The sequence below is a fragment of the Entelurus aequoreus genome, linkage group LG09, assembly GCF_033978785.1.
Source record: "Entelurus aequoreus isolate RoL-2023_Sb linkage group LG09, RoL_Eaeq_v1.1, whole genome shotgun sequence".
NCBI lineage: Eukaryota > Metazoa > Chordata > Actinopteri > Syngnathiformes > Syngnathidae > Entelurus > Entelurus aequoreus.
Window position 1 is genome coordinate 33,754,801 of NC_084739.1, and position 24,947 is coordinate 33,779,747.

At 43.1% G+C, this 24,947-nt stretch overlaps 1 protein-coding gene across 1 annotated transcript in view; it reads right to left on the reverse strand.

Moving 5' to 3' along the window:
- LOC133657368 (phospholipid phosphatase 4-like) overlaps window positions 1-24,947 on the reverse strand; it is a 196,788-nt gene that overhangs the window by 85,348 nt on the left and 86,493 nt on the right. The window lies entirely within an intron of this gene.

The window sequence follows — 24,947 nt, forward strand, 5'->3', positions numbered from 1 at the left end:
TAACATTATATATCATATAAAATATATTATATAAACCAATACAATCCATTAGCATATTAGGTGGGTGTGGATTTAAGCAAGGTGTGTTTTAATGATACGCAATACGGCGCGATGAAGTGACGTCTGACGGCAACTATAGACCTGTCAGGGGATGCATCTTGCTTCAGAGGAACTTTATGGATTATTTTAGTACTTAATTTTTTTCCCTTTTTTTAGATGAATACATTGTCCTGAGGGTTATTGGATCACTAAGAGGAAGGTTGATGAAGTGTAGTAGCGGCGGTTGCGTGAATAAAAAGCATTACTTCAAACTGACATTAACTCTGACTCTTGAGAGTGCGTGACTTTGAGGGACTTTTGTGGAGGAAATATTGTTGTTTCAAACTTTTTTTGTGGTGCTCAGTCCTTATTTGTGATTATTAAAAAAAAAAAAAAACATTCCCGGCCGCGGCCACCACTGCTGCCCACTGCTCCCCTCATCTCCCAGGGGGTGAACAAGGGGATGGGTCAAATGCAGAGGACAAATTTCACCACACCTAGTGTGTGTGAGACAATCATTGGTACTTTAACTTTAACTTAATTTAAAGCTGGTTATCGGATCTTCCCCAATGCTTTTTTTTACGCGTTGCAGCGTCACCTAAGTAAATGTGACAGCGCGCACGTTATATTTATGACGGTAAACTGGATTAAAAAAAAATTGCGGTGGCCTCCTGGATCGACCCAATTAGCAACCAGCACTGAAAAATGGCGGTACTAGGTATATATCCCTACACCAGGGGTCGGCAACCTTTACCACTCAAAGAGCCATTTTGGCAAGTTTCACAAATTAAAGAAAGTAATGGGAGCCACAAAAAAAAAATTAAAATTTAAAATGAAAAACACCGCATACAAAGCTTAAATGCTTTGTGCTATGTTAACCAGGGGTCTCCGACACACGCACCGGCACTAGGGATGTGCGTATCGATCCTGTGGTATCGATATATCGATACTCACACGCTACTCATTTGGCATCACTTTTCTGAAAAAAGTATCGATATAAACCAAAAAACGGCGTGTGGGGGGTGCAAGCATCACTTTCAGATGTTTTTGATGACTTACTTAACTTACTATGTGCTGGGACACCCCTGTACCTGGCAGAGTATAGAGCTGGCCCAGTCACGTGACAGGAGACAGCGAATGAGTGTCGTCAATGTGCAACACACACACAGCCAGCCGACAGCGATGCAGCCAGGCATATCCAGTGTTGTCCAATTGTTGACTTAAAACAGGCATTGTTTTTTTATTTTTTAGTAATGTTTACTGAATATTTTTGTGTGGAGTTTGCATGTTCTCCCCGTGACTGCGTGGGTTCCCTCCGGGTACTCCGGCTTCCTCCCACCTCCAAAAACATGCACCTGGGGATAGGTTGATTGGCAACACTAAATTGGCTCTAGTGTGTGAATGTTGTCTGTCTATCTGTGTTGGCCCTGCGATGAGATGGCGACTTGTCCAGGGTGTACCCCACCTTCCGCCCGATTGTAGCTGAGATAGGCTCCAGTGCCCCCCGCGACCCCGAAGGGAATAAGCGGTAGAAAATGGATGGATGTTTAAATGATTATCCTAAATCCTAAAAGGGACGGTGTGGCGAAGTTGGTAGAGTGGCTGTGCCAGCAATCGGAGTGTTGCTGGTTACTGGGGTTCAATCCCCACCTTCTACCTTCCTAGTCACGTCCGTTGTGTCCTTGGGCTGCTGGTTAGCGCCTTGCATGGCAGCTCCCACCATCAGTGTGTGAATGTGTGTGTGAATGGGTAAATGTGGAAATACTGTCAAAGCGCTTTGAGTACCTTGAAGGTAGAAAAGCGCTATACAAGTATAACCCATTTATCATTATTTATAAATTCAAATAATTTCCACACAGGGGAATTCACTGTTAGTTGAAAATTGCTTGAGTATTTAAAACAAGATAAGAAAGAGATACAATTTGGAGATTCTTCATCTTTGCATTACAGTTTTATTTTTTTCCAAGAAAATCTTGAATATATGATTGAATGTGATTTTGGTTTTAATCTGTGACATGATTTCTTACATTTCGAAAACATTGGCCTATTTCATTAATTGCTAATTATATCACAAACTTTAAAAAATAACTGCAGCTTCTTGCAATTCGGATTTGACTGTTAATTGGAAAGCCGTAATATTTAATTATTATTATATATAATATATAGTTATTATTATATATAATATTTAATTTATTTTTCATATTTATGTTATTTAGTTTAATGTTACTTTTATTATATATTGACCATAATTAATGTGGTATAAATGGTCTGTATTTGTCTTGTGATTTGTCTTAAATAATAACAATAGTAATAATATTTTTGACTGACAAAAAATTGCCAATAAGAAATTATTGGTATCGGTATCGATGAAAATGCAAGAAAAAGTATCGGTATCGTATCGAATCCTGCATGTATGTAGCTGAGCTGCATCAGAGTGGTCAAGGAGCCGCATGCGACTCCGGAGCCGCGGGTTGCCGACCCCTGCCCTACACGTATGTGAAAAAAACTTCTTGCAAAATGCATTTTCTTGCTTCTGGGCTCTGGAGCGCACACTCATAGTTGGTGCCAGCAGCTCCCATGAGCGCAGGCAAAAAAAATAAAAAAATCTGTCAGATGCAACGCAGGCCTGCTTCTAAAATGCTCAGTAAACAGTGTTACATGTCAGCTACTTGTTTAAAAACATGGCAAAACACCACAGGTAGGATCATGATAACATAAATGTGCAGTAAATGATTGAGTGTCCTAGTGGTAAAAACCTGCGTAGTACATGCAAAAACCTTATTTAAAAAAGGCCACTTTTCAATTTCACACGCAGTCATAGTACAAACCTCAAAACCAGTGAAGTTGGCACGTTGTGTAAATTGTAAATAAAAACAGAATACAATGATTTGCAAATCCTTTTCAACCCAAGTTCAATTGAATAGACTGCAAAGACAAGATACTTAACGTTTGAACTGGAAAACGTTATTTTTTGCAAATATTAGCTCATTTGGAATTTGATGCCTGTAACATGTTTCAAAAAAGATGGCACAGGTGGCAAAAAAGAAAGTTGAGGAATGCTCATCAAACACTGATTTGGAAAATCCCACAGGTGAACAGGCTAATTGGGAACAGGTGGGTGCCATGATTGGGTATAAAAGCAGCTTCCATGAAATGCTCAGTCATTCACAAAAAAGGATGGGGCGAGGGTCACCACTTTGTGAACAAATGCTTGAGCAAATTGTTTAAGAACACCATTTGTCAACCAGCTATTGCAAGGAATTTAGGGATTTCACCATTTACGGTCCGTAATATCATCAAAAAGGTTCAGAGAATCTGGAGAAATCACTGCACGTAAGCAGCGAGGCTGAAAACCAACATTGAATGCCTGTGACCTTCGATCCCTCAGGCGGTACTGCATCAAAAACCGACATCAGTTTGTAAAGGATATCACCACATGGGCTCAGGAACACTTCAGAAAACCACTGTCAGAACTACAGTTGGTCGCTACATCTGTAAGTGCAAGTTAAAACTCTACTATGCAAAGCCAAAGCCATTTATCAACAACTCCAAGAAATGCCGCCGGCTTCGCTGGGCTCGAGCTCATCTAAGATGGATTGATGCAAAGTGGAAATGTGTTCTGTGGTCTGACGAGTCCACATTTCAAATTGTTTTTGGAAACTGTGGACATCATGCCCTCCGGACCAAAAAGGTTTCGGAGCAACAAATGTTGCCATCCAAGCAACATTATCATGGACGCCCCTGCTTATTTCAGCAAGACAATGCCAAGCCACGTGTTACAACAGCGTGGCTTCATAGTAAAATAGTACTATATCAATACCACAACGGAGACCCCGGACTGTTGAACAACTTAAGCTGTACATCAAGCAAGAATGGGAAATAATTCCACCTGAAAAGCTTCAAAAAGTGGTCTCCTCAGTTCCCAAACGTTTACAGAGTGTTGTTAAAAGGAAAGGCCATGTAACACAATGGTAAAAATGCCCCTGTGCCAACTTTTTTGCAATGTGTTGCTGCCATTAAATTCTAAGTTAATGATTATTTACAAAAATATATGTTTCTCAGTTCAAACATTAAATAGCTTGTCTTTGCAGTCTATTCAATTGAATATAAGTTGAAAAAGGATTTGCAAATCATGGTATTCTGTTTTTATTTATAAATTACACAACGCGCCAACTTCACTGGTTTTGGGTTTTGTACATACTGAAACAAACTATAGTTCTGTCAATGTTTTACTTAATTATTTATTTGGATACAATGCAAAATGCCATTTTTTTTTTTAAAAAGAAGTTTGTTATTCAAGACAGAAGTTTGCACTTTATTCATCTCACTGTTGGAGAAATTCAGAGCAGGTGTTGACTCAGCCATGTAAAATTGCTAATGTTAATCAGTAGCACGTATATGGCATATCCAATATCAATTAGCAGCGAGATAACGGATTTTGAAAACCTAGAGCCCTACTTTTTAGTGCTTTCTATCAGGCATGCTTGCTTTGTTGGCATGGACAATTGCAACATTATTACAGGTAGTCCGCTATCAATACGCCTGTCTGCCTGCAAAGTGTTGAGCTGGTGCCGGGTCAGCGTGAGTGTCACATGCAACCCAGATATAGAAAATAGGTATCGTTTGATTTTACATGAATCGGCACTCTGGCGCACTGACAGAATGTAGTCGTTACCAAATATTAAAAGTACCAAATTTGGTACATATTCCTGACCACCATCATTTAATAAAATGTATGTAATGGAAATGTAATGTTGGATGATTTTAGAATGCAATACTCCTTTTTTGGTCTGAAAACCTTTATTTGTTTATTTATTTATGACTGTCTCGCCAAAGGCATTGTGCTATCCCATGCAGCCTGTAACAATGCACTAAGCAGTATTGTCAAGCTTGTAAAAATCACACTGGTGAACACCACAATACATACCAGAGGTGGTCAACGTACATTTCATTCTATTACGAAATATTTAATGCTAAATTGATAATATAATAGCAAAACTTTTTGGCAGGTCATTTATCACAAATTTACACAGAGACATTGCACACCCATTTTAGATTAAGGTTGAGAAAGGCACCTGGGGATCAACACATTGTCTTCATAACTACTGGTAGTTAAAGTAGTAGAGATAATACGTATTTTTGGCATCTTAATGGACATGTTCATTTCTTAGTATTTGACTAGCCAGTGCATCATTGCAAGGGCACTTAAAGAGACACAGTGGGTGCTGGATTTCTGTTGCCATGGAAATATGTTTAAATGTCTAACTACATGTTAAGGTTGCTGTCCATAATGGTATCACCTTTGCTTTGGACAAATGATGGTATGGTTTCACTAGATTTGTACGTACTATAAAATTACCAACAAAAGTGTTAATTATTTTTGTAGCATCATTTGTACAAAAACACTCATGTCTTAAGATGTTGCCAAATCTGCATTTTGGCACATATTTTATTGTTTCAAGTTTTGTTTGGAATTCTGATTATTATACCACTTAATCAAAAAAATCCAAGCAAATATCTTTAAATAAATGCGGCAAAACCATCCATTCCTCTCTTGTGTTATGCATGCTAGTCGCCCTCCCTTACTCATGCGCAGCCATCAATGTGACCTTTTGAGATGTAACCAATTACAGTAAATAACAGGAATATTCCTGCCAGTTTCGTAATGAGTGAATCAATAAGTGACCATGGAGACCATATTGCAATCTCATATCGTATTTCCCAATGGCGATCACGATGAGTTATAATGTCAAGTGAGTTTCCACCAGTGTTTTCACTATCTGCTCAATTTGGACCGTCCAAGATCTCCAGTCATTCCAAGTCCAAGTTCTCAAAATAAACGGTGTTTTTTGCTCATGTAAAATGTGTTTTCCAAGCAACATAGACTTAGATTCTAGTTTTCTCTCTGCACAAGTGCTTCTATTTCCAGACTGAACCGCATATTAATTTGTCTGTCATACTATAAACTGTAATCAACACCATGCAGACAACCTTTGAAGATTTTTTACCCGACTGAAAAAAACAAATGGAAATCAATGCCCTGCAAATATCGTCTTGTCTCAACAAATGCAATGTGTTATTTATTTCTGGCTTTGATCAATGTCCAAATATTTGCAAGGTGGCTGTGACATACAACTCTATCACACATTTAATATTCTATTCTACAATATTTATATTTTATGTTTCCACCATATGTATGAAAGAGATAGAGAATACAAGATAAACACATTTGTTCTTCCTGCCTCAAGCCACACTTTATATGTCAGTGTGTTTCTTTGACATTAGAAGTCTCCTGCAAACACTGAAACTACTGAACCTGGCAGTAAAAAATGATTGACACTTACCACCCACTACCTACTACTGCTGCTGTCTCGGCACATTTTGAGATGGCTGATGCGTATGAATGATGTAGTGTGCCAGCTCGTCAAACACTGTCAGTCCTCAAAGGGCTCAGCTCTACAAGCATCGGGCCACTATGTGGATATCAGGTTAGGCCTGGGCTAATAACACATTTTGTTCGATGATATATTGACCTACACATTATTGTCGATAAACGATATTATTGTCACCTATATTTGGAGACCAAAATAACCACTGATGTAATGGTAATACATAATAATACTCCAAGTATACCATTTCAAATGTAATGAACTTGTATTTTTTAACATATTTTAAACAAACAAATAATAAGAATAAAATATACTCCGTCTGTAAGCAAAATGTTGCACTTTAATAAAAATCACAACCAACAGCAATAAAATATGTTCTGTCTCTGTTAAGGAGGGACTGGGGGGGGGGGGCTTAGGTCTACACAACCAAAACAATAAATACAATGGCTAAATAAAGTTATTGTGACCAAAATGATCACAGTTACCATTATTATTGTGGTATTAATTATTATGCTCAAATAGTACTTATACACACAGTAAAATATTTTAACCAAGTTGTATTTTATATTAACTAAAGAATGTTTATCTTCTTCCATTTTGATTTCTAAACGTTCTGGAATGTTTTAAAAAACAAAAGTAAATTGTGTGATCAGTTATTTCACTTCCGGTTTTTGTGGCGTCATGAAAGTTCAATTACCGGTACTGTTGAACGGAGTCCGTGTCTGTTTCAACTTGACACTGCTGAGTAGATATTGATATGTTGTATATGTACTGTATATTCTGATGTGAATACTGCAGCTCAGTTGTTGAGGCAGTAATGTGTTTTTAGAAGTTTGGGGAATGACATTTCTTAATCTGGAACTACATTCATGTATCTTTCTTTTACATGTTAGCATTTAAGATAGCTAGCAGGCTAACACTGGTTGGTCCCCAAAATGTATTAAAGTGTGGTTATCAATCCAATTTTTTTGATCATCTTAATTTAAAGGCCTACTGAAACCCACTACTACCGACCACGCAGTTTGATAGTTTATATATCAATGATGAAATCTTAACATTGCAACACATGCCAATACGGCCGGGTTAACTTATAAAGTGCAATTTTAAATTTCCCGCTAAACTTCCGGTTGAAAACTCCTTTGGATGATGACGTGTGCGCGTGACGTAGCCAGTGAAACAGAGGTATGGATCCCCCATTGAAGCCAATACAAAATAGCTCTGTTTTCATCTCATTATTCCACAGTATTCTGGACATCTGTGTTGGTGAATCTGTTGCAATTTGTTCATTGCATTATGGAGAAAGAAGCTGAGCAAGCAAAGAAGAAAGTTATCGGTGCAAAGCGGAGTATTTTGCAAGGGAAGTCAGCAACACAACACAGCCGGTGTTTCATTGTTTACATTCCCGAAAGATGCAGTCAAGATCGAAGAACTCGGACAACAGAGACTCTTACCAGGAGGACTTTGACTTCGATACACAGACGCCTGTAGAGAACTGGGACAACACAGACTCTTACAAGGATTACTTTGATTTGGATACACAGACGCAGAACCGTGAGTATGCAGCTGCGCTTCCAAACATTTGATCGCTTGCCCGTACGTGCGTGTCATGTACGTAACTTTGGGTAAATATATAAGCTTTATGAACCTTGGGTTAGGTGAACGGTCCTTTGGGCTGAGTGATTGTGTGTGTTGTGCAGGTGTTTGAATTGTATTGGCGGGTTATATGGATGGGAGCTAGGAGCTAGGAGCTAGCATAACAAACACCTAGGTGTTTTCATGCAGGATTAATTTGTGGCATATTAAATATAAGCCTGGTTGTGTTGTGGCTAATAGAGTATATATATGTCTTGTGTTTATTTACTGTTGTAGTCATTCCCAGCTGAATATCAGGTCCCACCCGCGCGCTTCCAAACATTTGATCGCTTGCCCGTACGTGCGTGTCATGTACGTAACTTTGGGTAAATATATGAGCTTTATGAACCTTGGGTTAGGTGAACGGTCCTTTGGGCTGGTTGTGTTGTGGCTAATAGATATGTCTTGTGTTTATTTACTGTTGTAGTCATTCCCAGCTGAATATCAGGTCCGACCCGCCTCTCACAGCATCTTTCCTATCTGAATCGCTTCCACTCCCCACTAGTCCTTCACTTGCACTTTCCTCATCCACAAATCTTTCATCCTCGCTCAAATTAATGGGGAAATCGTCGCTTTCTCGGTCTGAATCGTTCTCACTTCTGGCCGCCATCACTGTAAACAATAGGGAACTTTGCGGAAATGTTCAATTGACTACGTCACGCTACTTCCGGTAGGGGCAAGGCTTTTTTTTGTCAGATACCAAAAGTTGCGATCTTTATCGTCGTTGTTCTCTACTAAATCCTTTCAGCAAAAATATGGCAATATCGCGAAATGATCAAGTATGACACATAGACTAGATCTGCTATCCCCGTTTAAATTTTAAAAAATAATTTCAGTAGGCCTTTAATAGGGTAATGCTTACCATTACCACCGTTTATTTGTAGTACAAACACTGACAGCTGCTGCAACCGATGAAAAAGAGTGATGTTAGCCGTAACAACGCAAATATATGCCGATTATTGAGGCTGTAAAACGTACTGACTTCATATTTGTTTTATCGTCTGGTTAATTCACTTATCGAATTTTGGAAGGCCCGGTTTTAGCTCCAAATTGTGGGCGGCCCTGCATCAGAATGCTGATATTCCCTACAGAAGAATGGAGGAAATGTCATATTGCATAGTGTGTGTTTCAGCAGCATCTTCATTCCGAATCACGAGAGGTGTGCTGTCTATCATTCACAAACCTTATATAAGACATGAACACATATGTTTTTCTTTTTTTATGCATTCTAACTTGTAAATAAATAAATACATAGTCCGCTAACAATGTAGTCAATGTGGGCTCGCTATTTCACACACAAAACCCACTTACTAACCATCCAAAACCCGCTAACAATACTCTATATACATATCGTGACCTGAATATTAACCAAATATTAGTTGTTATTATAAGGGCCAACGCGGACAAACTATTTTTTTTTGCGGCGGATTGATAGCACACAGCTAAGTAGCCCTCTGTTGCCTTTTTTGTGAGCTGGCCGCGATGTCCTGCTGCTCCCGCATTGTAGAAATCAGTGACACACACGGCTGTCCACTTCAGTGGTGTAGACTTTACTGAACCAACTGCGCATGCCCCGAACATACATACACAACTACGGATGCCCATAAGGGACATCCACTACATCTCCCCTTCTCCAATGTACAACAAGGAATGAACAATCATTGCAATGTATTTATAAATAAGCATCACCATTTATAATTAATCAGCCTAACACCCTATAAAGGCATTATGTATGAGAATTGCATAACAAATTCCTTACCATCCTCTTTTCTCCCTGAGAAAGAAAAAACAACAACAACAACAACACAAAACAACAACAGTGTTGCCAACTTACAGTCAAACAGTAACTGCCTTTTTTTTTTTTTTTTTCATTACACAAGATGTGTTTCGTTATGTCCTGTCCTTTCACGAGACATAGTCTTTAAGCCACCCCGGTGGCTTTACCTGCCGTCTTGGAGCATCTCTTGCTTTCGGTGTCTGGGTTACCTGCTCTCCGATTGGTGTACCTGGTGTTGCTTCCCTCTCTGTTCTGTGTTCCTTTTGTGGGGTTGGTGGCTCTTGTGGGGCCAACTGTGGCTGGAGCTGTGGCTCAGGGAGAGCCTGAAGGTGAGCCCTGTTTCTCCTCACCTCCTCTGCTCCAGTGTCGACCACATAGGAGCGTGGCGTGTCGGCCTTCCTGATCACTGTAGCTGTTTGTTTTGAGGGAGATATCCATACTGACTGTCCAGGCCTCAGCTCGGGCTTTTGTGTGGCCCGGTGTCTGCTGTCAAAGTTCTGAGCCTGTGTGCATTTCAGCTGATAGTCCTTTTTCTTGAAGGCCTTTGTTCTAGGCCGTTGTGGTTTGAGGTTGGATGGCGCTTGTGGCAGCGGCGAGCGGAGACGCCTTCCCATCAGGAGCTCGCTTGGTGACAGTCCATGGTGCAATGGTGTGACTCTATATGCTAACATTGCCCTGTATGGGTCCTCCTCATTCTTAAGTAACAACCATTTTACCGTCTTGACAGCCCTCTCCGCCTCTCCGTTACTCTGGCTGAAGTAAGGGCTACTAGTCACGTGCGAAAAGTCATAATCTCTGGCGAAGGCTGTGAACTCTGCTGATGAGAACTGTGGACCATTGTCACTTCGTAGCTCCTCTGGGACTCCGTGCCTGCAGAACATGGCTTTAAGTGTATTGATAATCCCCTTAGATGTGGTAATTGGGGTTTTCTCAATGTCAATGTATCTCGAATAATAGTCCACTGCTAACAGGTATGAGCTGCCTTTCAGGTAAAACGTATCCACCCCCACCTTTTGCCAGGGGCGCTGGGGCAGTGCTGATGGGATCATGGGCTCAGGATGCTGTGATTGGCTTTTAATACATGTTACACACTGTGCCACCATTTTAGTGATTTGACTCGTTATGCCCACCCACCACACTGACTGCTCTGCTCTTGCTTTGCATTTAGATATACCCATATGACCTTCATGCAGACGGGCCAGCATTTCTGCCTGCATAGTCTCAGGAATCACAATCCTCTAACCTTTCATTAAAAGTCCTCCTGCACAGTATAGTTCGCCCTGGTACGTCCAGTAGGGCTTTAGCTGCTCTGGCAGCTCTTCCTGTCTGGGCCACCCCCTTTTGCATAGCTCTCTAAGCCGTCTGCATATGGAGTCCTGCTCTTGTGCATCTCTAATCTGTTGTAGTTTTGCCTTAGATGCAGGTAGGCACTGTTGCACTGATTCCACAAACACCTTCACCTCCCCTTCTAGCTCCCTTTCATCTTCTGTGAGTGTGCGCACGATGGGTGCGCGTGATAACGCATCTGCCGTTATCAATGCTTTCCCTGGGACATGTACTATTTGATATGAGTACCTGAGGAGCCTGAGGCGAAAGCACTGGATTCTCGGAGGTAGGTCATCCAGTGCCTTTGTTCCCAACAGAGCTAACAGTGGCTTGTGGTCTGTTTCTAGGGTGAACTGCAGGCCTATTAGGTATGAGCTGAGCCTTTCGCATGCCCATGTAACTGCAAGCGCCTCCTTTTCTACCTGTGCATATCTCTCTTCAGCATCAGAGAGACTGCGTGATATGTATGCTATTGGTCGCCACTCTTTGTTCTCTTGCATCTGAGTGAGAACTGCCCCGAGCCCAAAAGAAGAAGCGTCTGCGGACGCTCTTGTTTTGGCACCTGGCCTGTACTGTGCCAGCACCCTGTCTGAGGCCAGGTCCCTTTTCACTTTTTCAAATGCGGCCTGTTGCACTTCTCCCCATACCCACTCACTCTCTTTTGCTAACAAGTCTCGTAACGGTTTGGTTATGTCTGTGAAAAAAGGCAAAAATTTACCCACGTATGTTGCCATGCCTAGAAACCTTCTCACATCTGCTACATTTTGCGGAGTAGACATATCTGTGATTGCTCTGACTTTTTCAGGGTCCGGTGCTATGCCCTCACCACTGATTTTGTGTCCCACAAACACTAACTCTGGCTGTGCGAATGCGCATTTTTCATTTAGGGTGAGCCCAGCATCCTGAAGTCTGGAGAGCACCGCTGTCAGCCTCTCATCATGCTGTTCCCGGTCCACCCCACACACCAATATGTCGTCAGCATGACAAACAACCCCTGTAAGTCCTTCTAAGAGCTGCGACATGCGGCGTTGAAAGTGTTCTGGCCCTGAGCTAATTCCAAATGGTAGGACATTGAAACAAAAGCGGCCACAGGGGGTTACAAATGATGTAAGTTCTCTGCTTTCTTCTGCCAAGGGAATCTGCCAAAAACCAGACCGGGCATCCAGCTTGGTGAATACCTTTGCTCCGTCTAACTGTGCCAGTGACTGCTCTACTGATGGCAATATGTGCCTCTCCCTACATACTGCCTCATTAAGTCTGGTCAGATCCACACAGATTCTGATTTTCCCATTAGGTTTAACTACGGGCACCATGCCTGCACACCATGCTGTTGGCCTTTCTACCTTCGAAATGACCCCCATCTTTTCCATCCTCTCTAACTCCTCCTTTACTTTCTCTGTCAGAGGAATCGGCACCCTGCGTGGTGTCGTGAGTGCATAGGGCCTCGCATACTCCTTCAATCGAATGCTGTAGTCCCCATCGAGCCTACCTAGACCAGCAAACACTGTGGGAAACCTGTTTTTAAATGTTTCCCCTGGATCCTCTACTTCATCTACTCGCTCCACCAGCCGCAGGGCCTCTACAGCTGAAGGCCTAGTAGGGGTCTGACCAATAAGTCCACCACGAACACGGGCTGGGTGACTGTTCCATTTTTACTCTTAAGCTGACATTTTACCTGCCCCGCAACTTGTAGTACAATGTTATTGGGGCCATATAGTCTCTTGGTTGTTTGCATCAAGGGGCCATCTCTGCTATATTTATACAGATTGGTGGGGATCGCGGTGACCGCTGCACCTGTGTCAATTTTGAAGGAGATTACCTCTCCATTAAGTTCAATGTCCGTGTGCCAGCCTGAGTTTTGCCCTCTTACCTCACCCATAAAGAGGGAATCCTGTTGCAGTTCGTCCTGTACTTCATGCACAGGCTGCATGGAACGACACACAGCGGCAAAATGTCCTCGTTTGCGGCACTTCCTGCATTCCGCATTGTTAGCTGGGCACTCCTTCCAGTTATGGGGGCCCCTTCCACATTTCTGACATCTCTCTGAACTACTTACAGTCTCTGTTTGTCTTGATCTCGTTTGTGTCCCTGCATTTCCTGTCTTCTAAATGGACGTGAGATAGCATCAACCTCTCTCCTCTCCTCTGCCTGTGGAGACTCACCCCGCATCACAGCCTGTTGCTGTTTAACCACCTCTGACTGTTTAACCTGGCTTATAGCTTTTTGTAAAGTTAAATCAGCATCAATTTGTAACTTTTCTGACAGAGCGATATTCCTTATCCCTACTACTATGCGGTCACGTATTAACTCCTCCCGAAGCACTCCAAAGTTACAGTGTTCAGCCAGTTTATGTATTGCTGTTATAAAGCTATCTGCCGACTCACCAGGCTCCTGTTTCCGTACATTAAACTGCACGCGCTCGAATATGACATTGTGTCTCCCAACAAAATAATCACTGAAAGTTTTTATCACCGCAGCATAGTTCTGTTTTTGATCCGATGTCAATGGAGAAGCATCCAAAATGTCCTCCGCATCTTCTCCCATGAAGTACATCAGCGTGTTGACCTGGAAAGCGTCCCCTTTCTTGTCCAGTCCTGACGTCACTCGATACCTCTCGAATCTTTTGCTCCATCTCGGCCATTTCTTCCCGTCTCCGCAGTCGAACTTTTCTGGCGGGCTAACTTGAAAGTTGTCTCCATGGGCGGGAAGCGCCGGTGCATTGCCTTCACTCTGTCACACCGTGGTGAGGGAAGTCCTGTTTTGGGGTTGTCTGGCACATTTCCTGTTTTACTTTGAAAATTCTAATCCTCCTCTCGTTTTAGGCCACTTGCCCTTCCTCCTGTGTCACTGGTCTGATGTCTCTCCTGATTGCCTGATTGTGCCCACCTGTGTCACCCTCCCTCATGTGTATATAGTCCTCGTCTTCCCCTGTCTTGTTGCCAGAGTATATCGTCTCGCTACGTACCTCCAGCCTTGTCCACAGCCTTGTTCACAGCCATCAACCAAGTTTGATAAGTATTGTCTCGCTTTGTTTATTGATTCCTTTGTTCCCTCTGAGAGAGTGATTTTCTTTTGCTAAGTTTTTGGTCAAGTCTTTTTGTATCAATTTTCATAGTGCCTTGTCTTCCTTTTTTTTCCCCTCCTTCTGGAGCGCTTTGAGTTTTCAGGCCTCTCAAATACTTTATACATACTTTCTGTTTATAGCGTCTCAACCTTTTAGCATGAGATAATTTCCTTTTTGTAGATCATTATAGATTGTTGGTTTTTTTTGTGTGTATTCGACTCATATAACTTTTTGGCTATTGCCTGTTCCTCCTTATGGAGTGATTTTCTGTTTATTGCCTTATGTCCTATGCTAATACCCTATAGGTGCTTGAATATATCTTAGATAGATTTTGTAGCCACTTTCCTTAATCACTCTGTCCTAGAGATAGCAAGGAATTGTTTAAATAAAGGTCTGAGTCAATTGTCCCTCCTCTGCATCTGAGTCCTCATTTACGCCAAGACCTAACAGTATACTCTGGCCAGTATGGACTCAGCAGAGGCTAAACAACTGACGGAAATCCTGCACACCCAGGAATCACGGCTCGCCCGACAGGAGGAGTTTCAGACGGCGATGGCAGCAAACATGGGTCACCTGTCCTCCCAGCTACAAGGACTACTTGAGCAGTTTGCTCGACCGATTCCGGCGTCCCAGCCCCCCACGCCACCCGCTGCTCCCACCCTGTCTTCACCTCCTCCCGGAGCCGGATGCAAGCTGGCTCCTCCGGCGCCATACGCTGGCGCTCCCGGTTTGTGCAAGACCTTTTTGATTGACTGTGCTATTCATTATGAACTGATGCCCCATGCATTTCCCACTGACCGCTCCAAGATTGCTTTCATGATTTCCCATCTTACGGATAGAGCCAAAGCGTGGGCTTCTGCCGAATGGGGGCGGAACTCGTCACTCTGCCACTCATTTAAAGACTTTCAAGCTGCTCTAACAAGAACTTTTGACCCGGTGTCCTCCAGCAGAGAAAAGGCACAAGAGCTAAGCAGCATAAAGCAGGGCAGCGGCTCCGTGTGCGACTACGCCATCCGCTTCCGCACGCTGGCAGCTGAAAGTGGGTGGGACGACATGGCGCTCTATGATGTTTTTCTTAAGGGGCTCGGAGCTTCCATACAGGACCTCCTCATTCCCCTGGACCTACCCGATAACCTAGATTCCCTCATCGCGCTCGCTATCAGGACGGACAACAGACTAGCCCAGCTCAAACGACAGCGAGGAGGAGGATCGGAAGCTGCAGGGAGAACCACCCGTCCTTTCGCACCTAGCTGGTCGACGACTCGGCGCCCACCTCCGGAGCTACTTCCTCACCTACGCACAAATCAGGAGGAGGAACCCATGCAGCTGGGGAGAGCCCGACTGACCCCAGAGGAGCGACGCAAGCGGCTGATGGAGGGAAGATGTTTCTACTGTGGAGAGGGTGGCCATCTTGTCGGTTCGTGTCCAACCAAGGGACCCCAGGCGGTGAGTCACATTCCGGCTGTTCCTCAGATGCCACGTATTCTTACCAAGATCACGATAACTCATCACACGACCACAATTCTAGAGGCGCTAATAGACTCTGGGGCAGATGAGAGTCTGATGGACTGGGGTTTAGCTAGGAGACTAGGACTCAAGTCAGAACCACTAGCTAAACCCATTAGGGCCAGTTCTCTAAATGGTAAGGAGCTTTTCACCATCACACACATCAGTGAACCTTTCCAAATGAACATAGACGGCCATCAGGAACAAATTTGTCCATACCTGATTATTTCTCCCTCTCATTCGCTAATTTTGGGGTATCCATGGCTGTACCAGCATAACCCTTGTGTTGACTGGAAAACAGGGAAGATCAGTGTATGGGGAAGGGAATGCACCCAGAAATGTAGTTTTTCTACTGTCCAAAAGAAAAATGTCAAGGAAATTAATCTTTTTTCTGCCAATCCTGCCACAGACTCAGAATTTCCGGACCTGAATTCTGTTCCCTCCTGTTACCACCACCTACGACAAGTTTTCAGCAAAACTAAGGCTCTGTCACTTCCACCCCACCGTTCCTACAACTGTGCCATTGATTTACTGCCCGGGGCCACTATTCCCAAGGGGCGCCTGTACTCTGTTTCTGGTCCAGAAAGGGCAGCCATGAATGAATACATCTCTGCATCACTGAAAGCTGGCTTGATCCGCCCGTCATCATCGCCAGCAGGAGCAGGGTTCTTCTTTGTGAAGAAGAAAGACGGGTCGTTAAGACCCTGCATTGATTACAGCCCACTCAATGACATTACTATTAAGAACCGTTACCCTCTTCCCCTCATGTCCTCTGTCTTCGACCAACTGCAACAGGCCAAAATATTCACCAAACTGGATCTACGCAACGCTTACCATCTGGTCCGAATTAAAGAGGGAGACGAGTGGAAGACTGGATTCAACACACCCAGCGGCCACTATGAATACAGGGTCATGCCCTTCGGACTCACCAATGCCCCCGCCGTGTTCCAAGCTATGATCAATGAAGTTCTAAGAGACTTCCTGGACCATTTTGTGTACGTCTACCTGGACGATATATTGATTTATTCTCCTGACAGTGACACTCACCAAGTCCACGTAACCCAGGTTTTAAAGAGACTTTTGGACAATGACTTGTGTGTTAAAGCTGAAAAGAGTGTTTTTCATGCCGACACTGTCTCCTTCCTGGGCTTCATTGTAGCTCCTGGAAGAGTGCAGATGGATCCGGCTAAAGTTAGCGCTGTGGCCGATTGGCCTACACCTGACAACCGCAAGAAGGTTCAGCAATTCTTGGGTTTTGCTAACTTTTACAGGCGGTTTGTCAGAAGCTTCAGCGCAATAGCTGCTCCTCTCCATGCTCTTACCTCTCCCTAGGTGCGGTTCCACTGGTCTCCGGAAGCAGAGAGGGCCTTCCAGACACTCAAACTCCGCTTCACCTCAGCGCCCATCCTCACCATTCCGGACCCGCAGCGCCAGTTCGTCGTGGAGGTGGACGCTTCTAATGAAGGAGTGGGAGCGGTCCTGTCTCAACGTTCTCAACAGGACGGCAAGATGCATCCATGTGCCTTTCTGTCGCGGCGGCTGTCCAAAGCTGAAAAAAACTATGATGTCGGCAATCGTGAGTTGCTGGCGGTGAAGCTCGCCTTGGAGGAATGGAGGCATTGGCTCGAGGGGGCCGAACACCCGTTCATCGTCTGGACAGATCACAAGAACCTGGAATACATAAAGAAGGCTAAGAGACTCAACTCTCGCCAGGCCAGGTGGGCGCTTTTTTTTAATCGCTTTTCCTTCTCGCTCTCCTACAGGCCGGGGTCCCGCAACGTCAAGCCAGACGCCTTGTCACGATTATTCGACCCCGAGCTTGAGGCCAAGCAACCTGAGACTATCCTTCCACTGAACTGTGTGGTAGGAGCGGTAACTTGGCCAATAGAAACAGAGGTAAAGCAAGCTAACGGTGTGGCCCCGCCACCTAGGGGATGTCCTGTTAATCGATTGTTTGTCCCCACTGAGCTGCGTCCCCGGGTGATTCATTGGGCTCACACCTCGCTGCTTTCGTGCCATCCGGGAGTTAAAAGAACCATGTTTGTGATCTCCCGGCGGTTCTGGTGGCCAGCCATGGAGACGGAGGTCCGGGAGTACGTAGAGGCCTGTTCGGTCTGTGCCAGGAACAAAATGTCTTCCAGGTCTCTCATGGGACTTCTCCAGCCGCTCCCCATTCCCTCCAGACCGTGGTCAGACATCTCAATGGACTTCGTTACAGGCCTCCCGGTCTCACAAGGTAACACCACCGTCCTCACCGTGGTCGACAGATTCTCCAAAATGGTCAGATTCATTGCTATGCCTAAATTACCATCCGCCAAAGAGACGGCAGAGACTATGATGACTAATGTATTCCGAGTTCATGGATTTCCCAAAGACATTGTTTCAGACCGGGGACCACAGTTTGTATCACGGTTCTGGGGGGAGTTCTGCCGACTCATTGGAGCCAAGGCCAGCCTGACATCAGGATATCATCCAGAAGCCAACGGCCAGACCGAACGACTTAACCAGCAGCTGGAAACCGGCCTCCGGTGCTTGGTCTGCCAGAACCCCTCCACATGGAGCAAACACCTGGTCTGGGTAGAGTATGCGCACAATTCGCTGCCTACATCAGCCACCGGCCTCTCTCCCTTTCATTGTGCCTTAGGGTACCAGCCCCCTCTCTTCCCAGAGAATGAGTCAGAAGTGTCGGTCCCCTCCGCCCATGCCATGGTCCGACGTTGTCGCCGCATTTGGGCAGCCGCCCGTCAAGTATTGACCAGACAACAAGATCGGATGAAGAGAGCGGCAGACCGCAAGAGACGACCTGCGCCTGCATACGAACCCGGTCAGAGAGTCTGGCTTTCAGCCAAGAACTTACATCTCAAGGTCACATCAAGGAAACTGGCACCACGCTTTGTAGGTCCATTCCCAATTACCAAGCTCGTCGGACCTGCAGCGGTTCGGCTTCGTCTGCCTCGATCCCTCCGCGTCCATCCCACCTTCCACGTCAGTCAGGTCAAACCAGCCAAAGAAAGCACCATGGTCCCAGCCACCACATCCCCTCCACCACCCGAAGTAATTGAAGGTGGACCAGTATACAAAGTTAAACGCTTGTTGGCAGTGCGCAACCGGGGTCGGGGCAGACAATTCCTGGTGGATTGGGAAGGATACGGACCTGAAGAGAGACAGTGGGTTCCTTCCCGCCACATTGTCGACCCCACTCTCATCAGGGACTTCTACAGAGACCACCCCGAACAGTCTGGGCCGTCCGGAGTCGGCCATAGAAGGGGGGCTACTGTCACACCGTGGTGAGGGAAGCCCTGTTTTGGGGTTGTCTGGCACATTTCCTGTTTTACTTTGAAAATTCTAATCGTCCTCTCGTTTCAGGCCACTTGCCCTTCCTCCTGTGTCACTGGTCTGATGTCTCTCCTGATTGCCTGATTGTGCCCACCTGTGTCACCCTCCCTCATGTGTATATAGTCCTCGTCTTCCCCTGTCTTGTTGCCAGAGTATATCGTCTCGCTACGTACCTCCAGCCTTGTCCACAGCCTTGTTCACAGCCATCAACCAAGTTTGATAAGTATTGTCTCGCTTTGTTTATTGATTCCTTTGTTCCCTCTGAGAGAGTGATTTTCTTTTGCTAAGTTTTTGGTCAAGTCTTTTTGTATCAATTTTCATAGTGCCTTGTCTTCCTTTTTTTCCCCCTCCTTCTGGAGCGCTTTGAGTTTTCAGGCCTCTCAAATACTTTATACATACTTTCTGTTTATAGCGTCTCAACCTTTTAGCATGAGATAATTTCCTTTTTGTAGATCATTATAGATTGTTGGTTTTTTTTTTGTGTATTCGACTCATACAACTTTTTGGCTATTGCCTGTTCCTCCTTATGGAGTGATTTTCTGTTTATTGCCTTATGTCCTATGCTAATACCCTATAGGTGCTTGAATATATCTTAGATAGATTTTGTAGCCACTTTCCTTAATCACTCTGTCCTAGAGATAGCAAGGAATTGTTTAAATAAAGGTCTGAGTCAATTGTCACTCCTCTGCATCTGAGTCCTCATTTACGCCAAGACCTAACACACTCATTGTGATAGCTAACTTGGGAACGAACTAATTAACTCGTACTATTAAAACAAAAACACTACCTTTCGCCGTCGGCATAAGTCTTTATATGTCCTCTCTGACACATTTAATAACTTGGCGCGGTTGTTTAGACACTTCTGACACCATGTAGAAATCAGTGACACACACGGCTGTCCACTTCAGTGGTGTAGACTTTACTGAACCAACTGTGCATGCCCCGAACATACATACACAACTACGGATACCCATAAGGGACATCCACTACACGCATCATCACGTTTCGGCTCGTCAAAGTTATTCTAGATTATAAATGATGCCTCTCATCTGGATATTAGGAGGATTTAGCCATGAATCTAGAAATTGTTCATCTGTGACATTCAATGTATACCTGGAGATGGAGACAAACATACAAAACCGAAAACAGTGTCTGCAGGGAGACTTTTCCTTGTTAACCCTCTGTGTGCATCATAATTAATTCTTCATATGAACCAGAAGATATGGACATCCTATCAGTCGTCATCACAGTGAGAGCAGACATTGTACAGAAAGCTACCATTTTAATATTTTTGTTGTTTGTATTTCTTGTTTAGCTCTTAGCAATACTGCTACATGATGCTTAGTGTTTCACTAAAGCTGGATTTGTTTAGCAGAGCTTCTAAAACTTGTAGCTTATCCTCCTTATATTCAAGATCAACAAAATACATTTTTGGATCATCGTTTTATCCCAAAGTAATCATTGGCGCTCACAATATCTGCATAATTTGCATTGTTTTTGGTGAGGAAGGGATCTGTGGTTCCTACCTCTACGTCACGCGATGACGTGTCTGGCTAGCTTATTATCTTTCAAAATTGATTGGGAATTTCTGTGAGATTGATACTATTCTGATCAGATCTATTTACTTTGAAACTTTGTAAGTCTTTCGGTGTCATACATCAGATGATAATAGCCTCAATATAGAGGCAACTTGTTTTTCCACTCTTCTGGTACTTCAAAGTAATTATCAAATAAGGCTGCAAGATCAGTTGTTGCAGGTTGTAGCAATACAACTAAAGAAGAGGTCAGCCTGCATAAATTCTCCAGTCAAATTTACTTGCGCATAATAGGACAGACCAAGTGACATGAGTGTAATTTTCAGCAATCATTTTAATGATTGTTACTTCAAATAAGAAGGGTTTTGGTTAGTTTGGATGGTACATTGTTTTAAAGATTCAAGCTAAATGCACTCCGAGGAGTCCCCTAAAGGGGAGAAAGACTGAGTCAAAGCCTGCATAAATTCTCCAGTCAAATTTACTTGCGCATAATAGGACAGACCAAGTGACATGAGTGTAATTTTCAGCAATCATTTTAATGATTGTTACTTCAAATAAGAAGGGTTTTGGTTAGTTTGGATGGTACATTGTTTTAAAGATTCAAGCTAAATGCACTCCGAGGAGTCCCCTAAAGGGGAGAAAGACTGAGTCAAAGCCTGCAGAAAAACTGAGAAAGAACAGCAGACCCAAGAGAAAAAAAGGTAAAATACTAGTTTTTTATTTTTGTGTCTTCTTTTACTGACATTTTCCTTAAGATGCTTGAGGAAATGTTGAAAGAGCATCTGGAAGTGGAGATGGACGAGCAAGGAAGTGTGGGAGTAGCAATTTTTGGGTTTTTACTTTTTGCTCATAATGTCAACCATATGAGTTTTGAAGTAATCTGTCACGGCCAGGGCACATTGGAATGCGTCCTCATCCTTGGGCTTGGAGTGTCGCACCTCGGGACACGCCCACGACCGCTCACATGCAGGGACGCGCCGCGCGTGTCCGCTCTGCAGCAGCCGCCAGCTGCAATCATTCACTGGCAATCGGCGCACCTGTCAGTAATGAGGAAGCTGCCTTTATAAGCCTGCTGAACCGGCCATCAGGCGCCGGAATATAGTCTCCTTCATACCCTCCGTCACCTTTATAGTGAGCTGTGCGTCTCACTTTCCCCGGATCTCCCTCTGGACTCTGACTGCCTCCCTCAATCCTTGACTTACCCCGCATTGGACTCGGACTTCTCTCTCCCCTGGACTTCCTCATCTCTCGTTCAACACTTGGTAACACACACTTCAGCTAACTACACACATAGCCTTACACCACATACACTTTTGGATCTAGTTCACGCTCCACTCTACTGTTTTTTTGTATAGTTTGATTATTATATATATATATATATAGTTAAAATATATAATAAATCATTGTTCATACTTCCCCTGGTGTCTGTTTGCCGTCACCTCCCCTTAGTCCAACCATAACATAATCATGGACAAGAACGACAAAAACATGCAAGTAAGTAATCAAATATAAGTTTTATATTTCTTTATCCACACTGGCTATGCTTGGAAATGGGCTCCAGTTCTAAAGATGGTGTCACACCAAGAGGGGCGGCATATCGAGTCTAATGATGGAAACGGGGTGTTCCAAGTACACTTAGTTAAAGTATCTTGCGAATACTCAAAATCTATTTGTTGTTATGGGAAATGACTGCCAGAATAATTTTCAGGAGCAACAATTAAATAAAGAGAACTTGTTACTGCAATGTACATGTACCGGTACTTGAAGATGGTTTCAAGTTTCGAGCAGCTATAATGAATTGAGTCATGCTAATTTATTGTCGCCAAACAATCTTTGCTGCATATTTATAGGTCATTATTCAAAGACAAGTCTTTAAAAGTCACCTAATAAGCCTAAATGCAGGGGCTCTTCGGAAATTGACCACTCTTAAGAGCGTAACATTCGGATTGAAGCAATGTAGATAACAGTGGTGCTCACACAAATACATTCAATATTTGTGACATTGCAAAAAAGCAACAAATTCAATACTGTCAACAAAAGAACTAAAAGAAAAATTAAATTGAACACATCTATATGCTTGCAAAAAAAACATTTTTTTTTAATAAAGAGTGCATTAAAATTAATGTGGGTATTCAACATCTTATAAACTGTTGAGTTGAGTTGTGAGTTTGCATGTATTCTATTTAAAATTACAGCACAAAGTCAATGTGTGTGATGCTAACCTGGGGCTACAAGCTCCTGGTGTACCTACTGCTTCCCAGTGGTCATGCTGGTTTTCTCTCAAACTAATCTCCTCTGTCAGTTCACGCTCCTCCAATCCCACTTGCCTTACAGGCTTCCATCATTCTAGTTTCATTACCAGCCTTCTTCATCCCCAAGCGCACGTTTCTGTTCCCTAAGCTATAGTTCTGTACACCATAACTCTTCAAATAATGGCCAGGGCCTTTTTTTGCCTCAAGAGCAGATGGTACAGGTTCCTGCTGAGCATGTATTAGAGACAAGTCACCATTATTTTCCTTTGAAGCATAGTTGCTAATGTTAACCCATGTAATCCTGTTTCTTTGCCATTACAATTTCAAAGGTACATGGGTCATAAACAGGTGTTGGTTTCCGTAAGAACATTTGGTAAGACCATTGTTTGAATGTCTGAATGAGGTTTAGAGTATGATTGCATTGTCCCCTGTATCACTATGGACAAGGGGAGGACAATTTAAACTCAAATTGGACACTACATATATCCATGTTTACATTTGTAACCTACACAATATACAAACGTACAATATTAAGACTTTTCCTTTAGACTACCACGGGCCTTATCTACTAAAATCCAAATAATTTGTGCTAAACAGCGTGTGAAAAGTAAAAAATTGTGTGTACTATTAGTGGGCGTATTACGCTTGACCTACTAAGACTGTGTGTAGAATTAAGAATACATGCAAAAGTGGTGCAGAAAAAATTGGTTTCTCCCTCCACTCGAAATCTATACAACAGAAACTATTTTTAGCACACTGACAGTGCACTGTGCACGGAGACGGTGTACCATCACAGCACCGCAGGGCATTCATGCGTTCTGAATGAACGCAAGATAAATATATATTTTATATATACAGTCGTGGTCAAAAGTTTACATACACTTGTATAGAACATAATGTCATGGCTGTCTTGAGTTTCCAATAATTTCTACAACTTTTATTTTTTTGGTGATAGTGATTGGAGCACATACTTGTTGGTCACAAAAAACATTCATGAAGTTTGGTTCTTTTATGAATTTATTATGGGTCTACTGAAAATGTGGCCAAATCTGCTGGGTCAAAAGTATACATACAGCAATGTTAATATTTGGTTACATGTCCCTTGGCAAGTTTCACTGCAATAAGGCGCTTTTGGTAGCCATCCACAAGCTTCTGGTTGAATTTTTGACCACTCCTCTTGACAAAATTGGTGCAGTTCAGCCACATTTGTTGGTTTTCTGACATGGACTTGTTTCTTCAGCATTGTCCACATGTTCTCAATGGGGTTTGAGTCAGGATTTTGGGAAGGCCGTTCTAAAACCTTAATTCTAGCCTAATTTAGCCATTCCTTTACCATTTTTGACATGTGTTTGGGATTATTGTCCTATTGGAACACCCAACTGCGCACAAGACCCAACCTCCGGGCTGATGGTTTTAGGTTGTCTCCAAGTGACTTTCCTGACTTGTTCAAGTCAATGATTAGTTTTTTCAGATCTGTGCTGAGTTCCTGTGACTTCCCCATTGTCGCGTTTGTAACCGAGTCTAAGGACTGCATCACATGAGCCCTATTTACTGTAAATGGGCTGAGAGAAGTCAACAGGTGTCGTCAATCATATTTACTCACATGAAGTTAAGAGGCCATGCCATGAAGCTAATTTGATTTGATTGTAACTTTTCTACATCACCAACATTGATAATGTTTGTCACTGTATATATACTTTTGACCCAGCAGATTGGGTGTACACGCAAACATTTATTAACATCAATTTAAATTGTATTCCATAGCTGTTTCTTGTATACTTGCATACTTGCTGTTAATGTCACTATTGTCTTTCATACTGCACACCGCATTGCTGTTATTGGAACTTTAATTTCCCTAAGGCCACATGTCCATGGGATCAATAATGTCTAATCTCATCTGATTTTAATCTAATCAATACAATAGTCCACAGTCATCTCAATAGAAGGAACATGCCTCATTACCAAACAAGTAAAACTAACAGACTTGTAAGATTGGCTATTGTTTTTTTTCCAGTTGACTAATATAAGTGAAAATACATTACAATTTACATTTTATTGTATAAAATACATACAATTATTAATTAATCATCA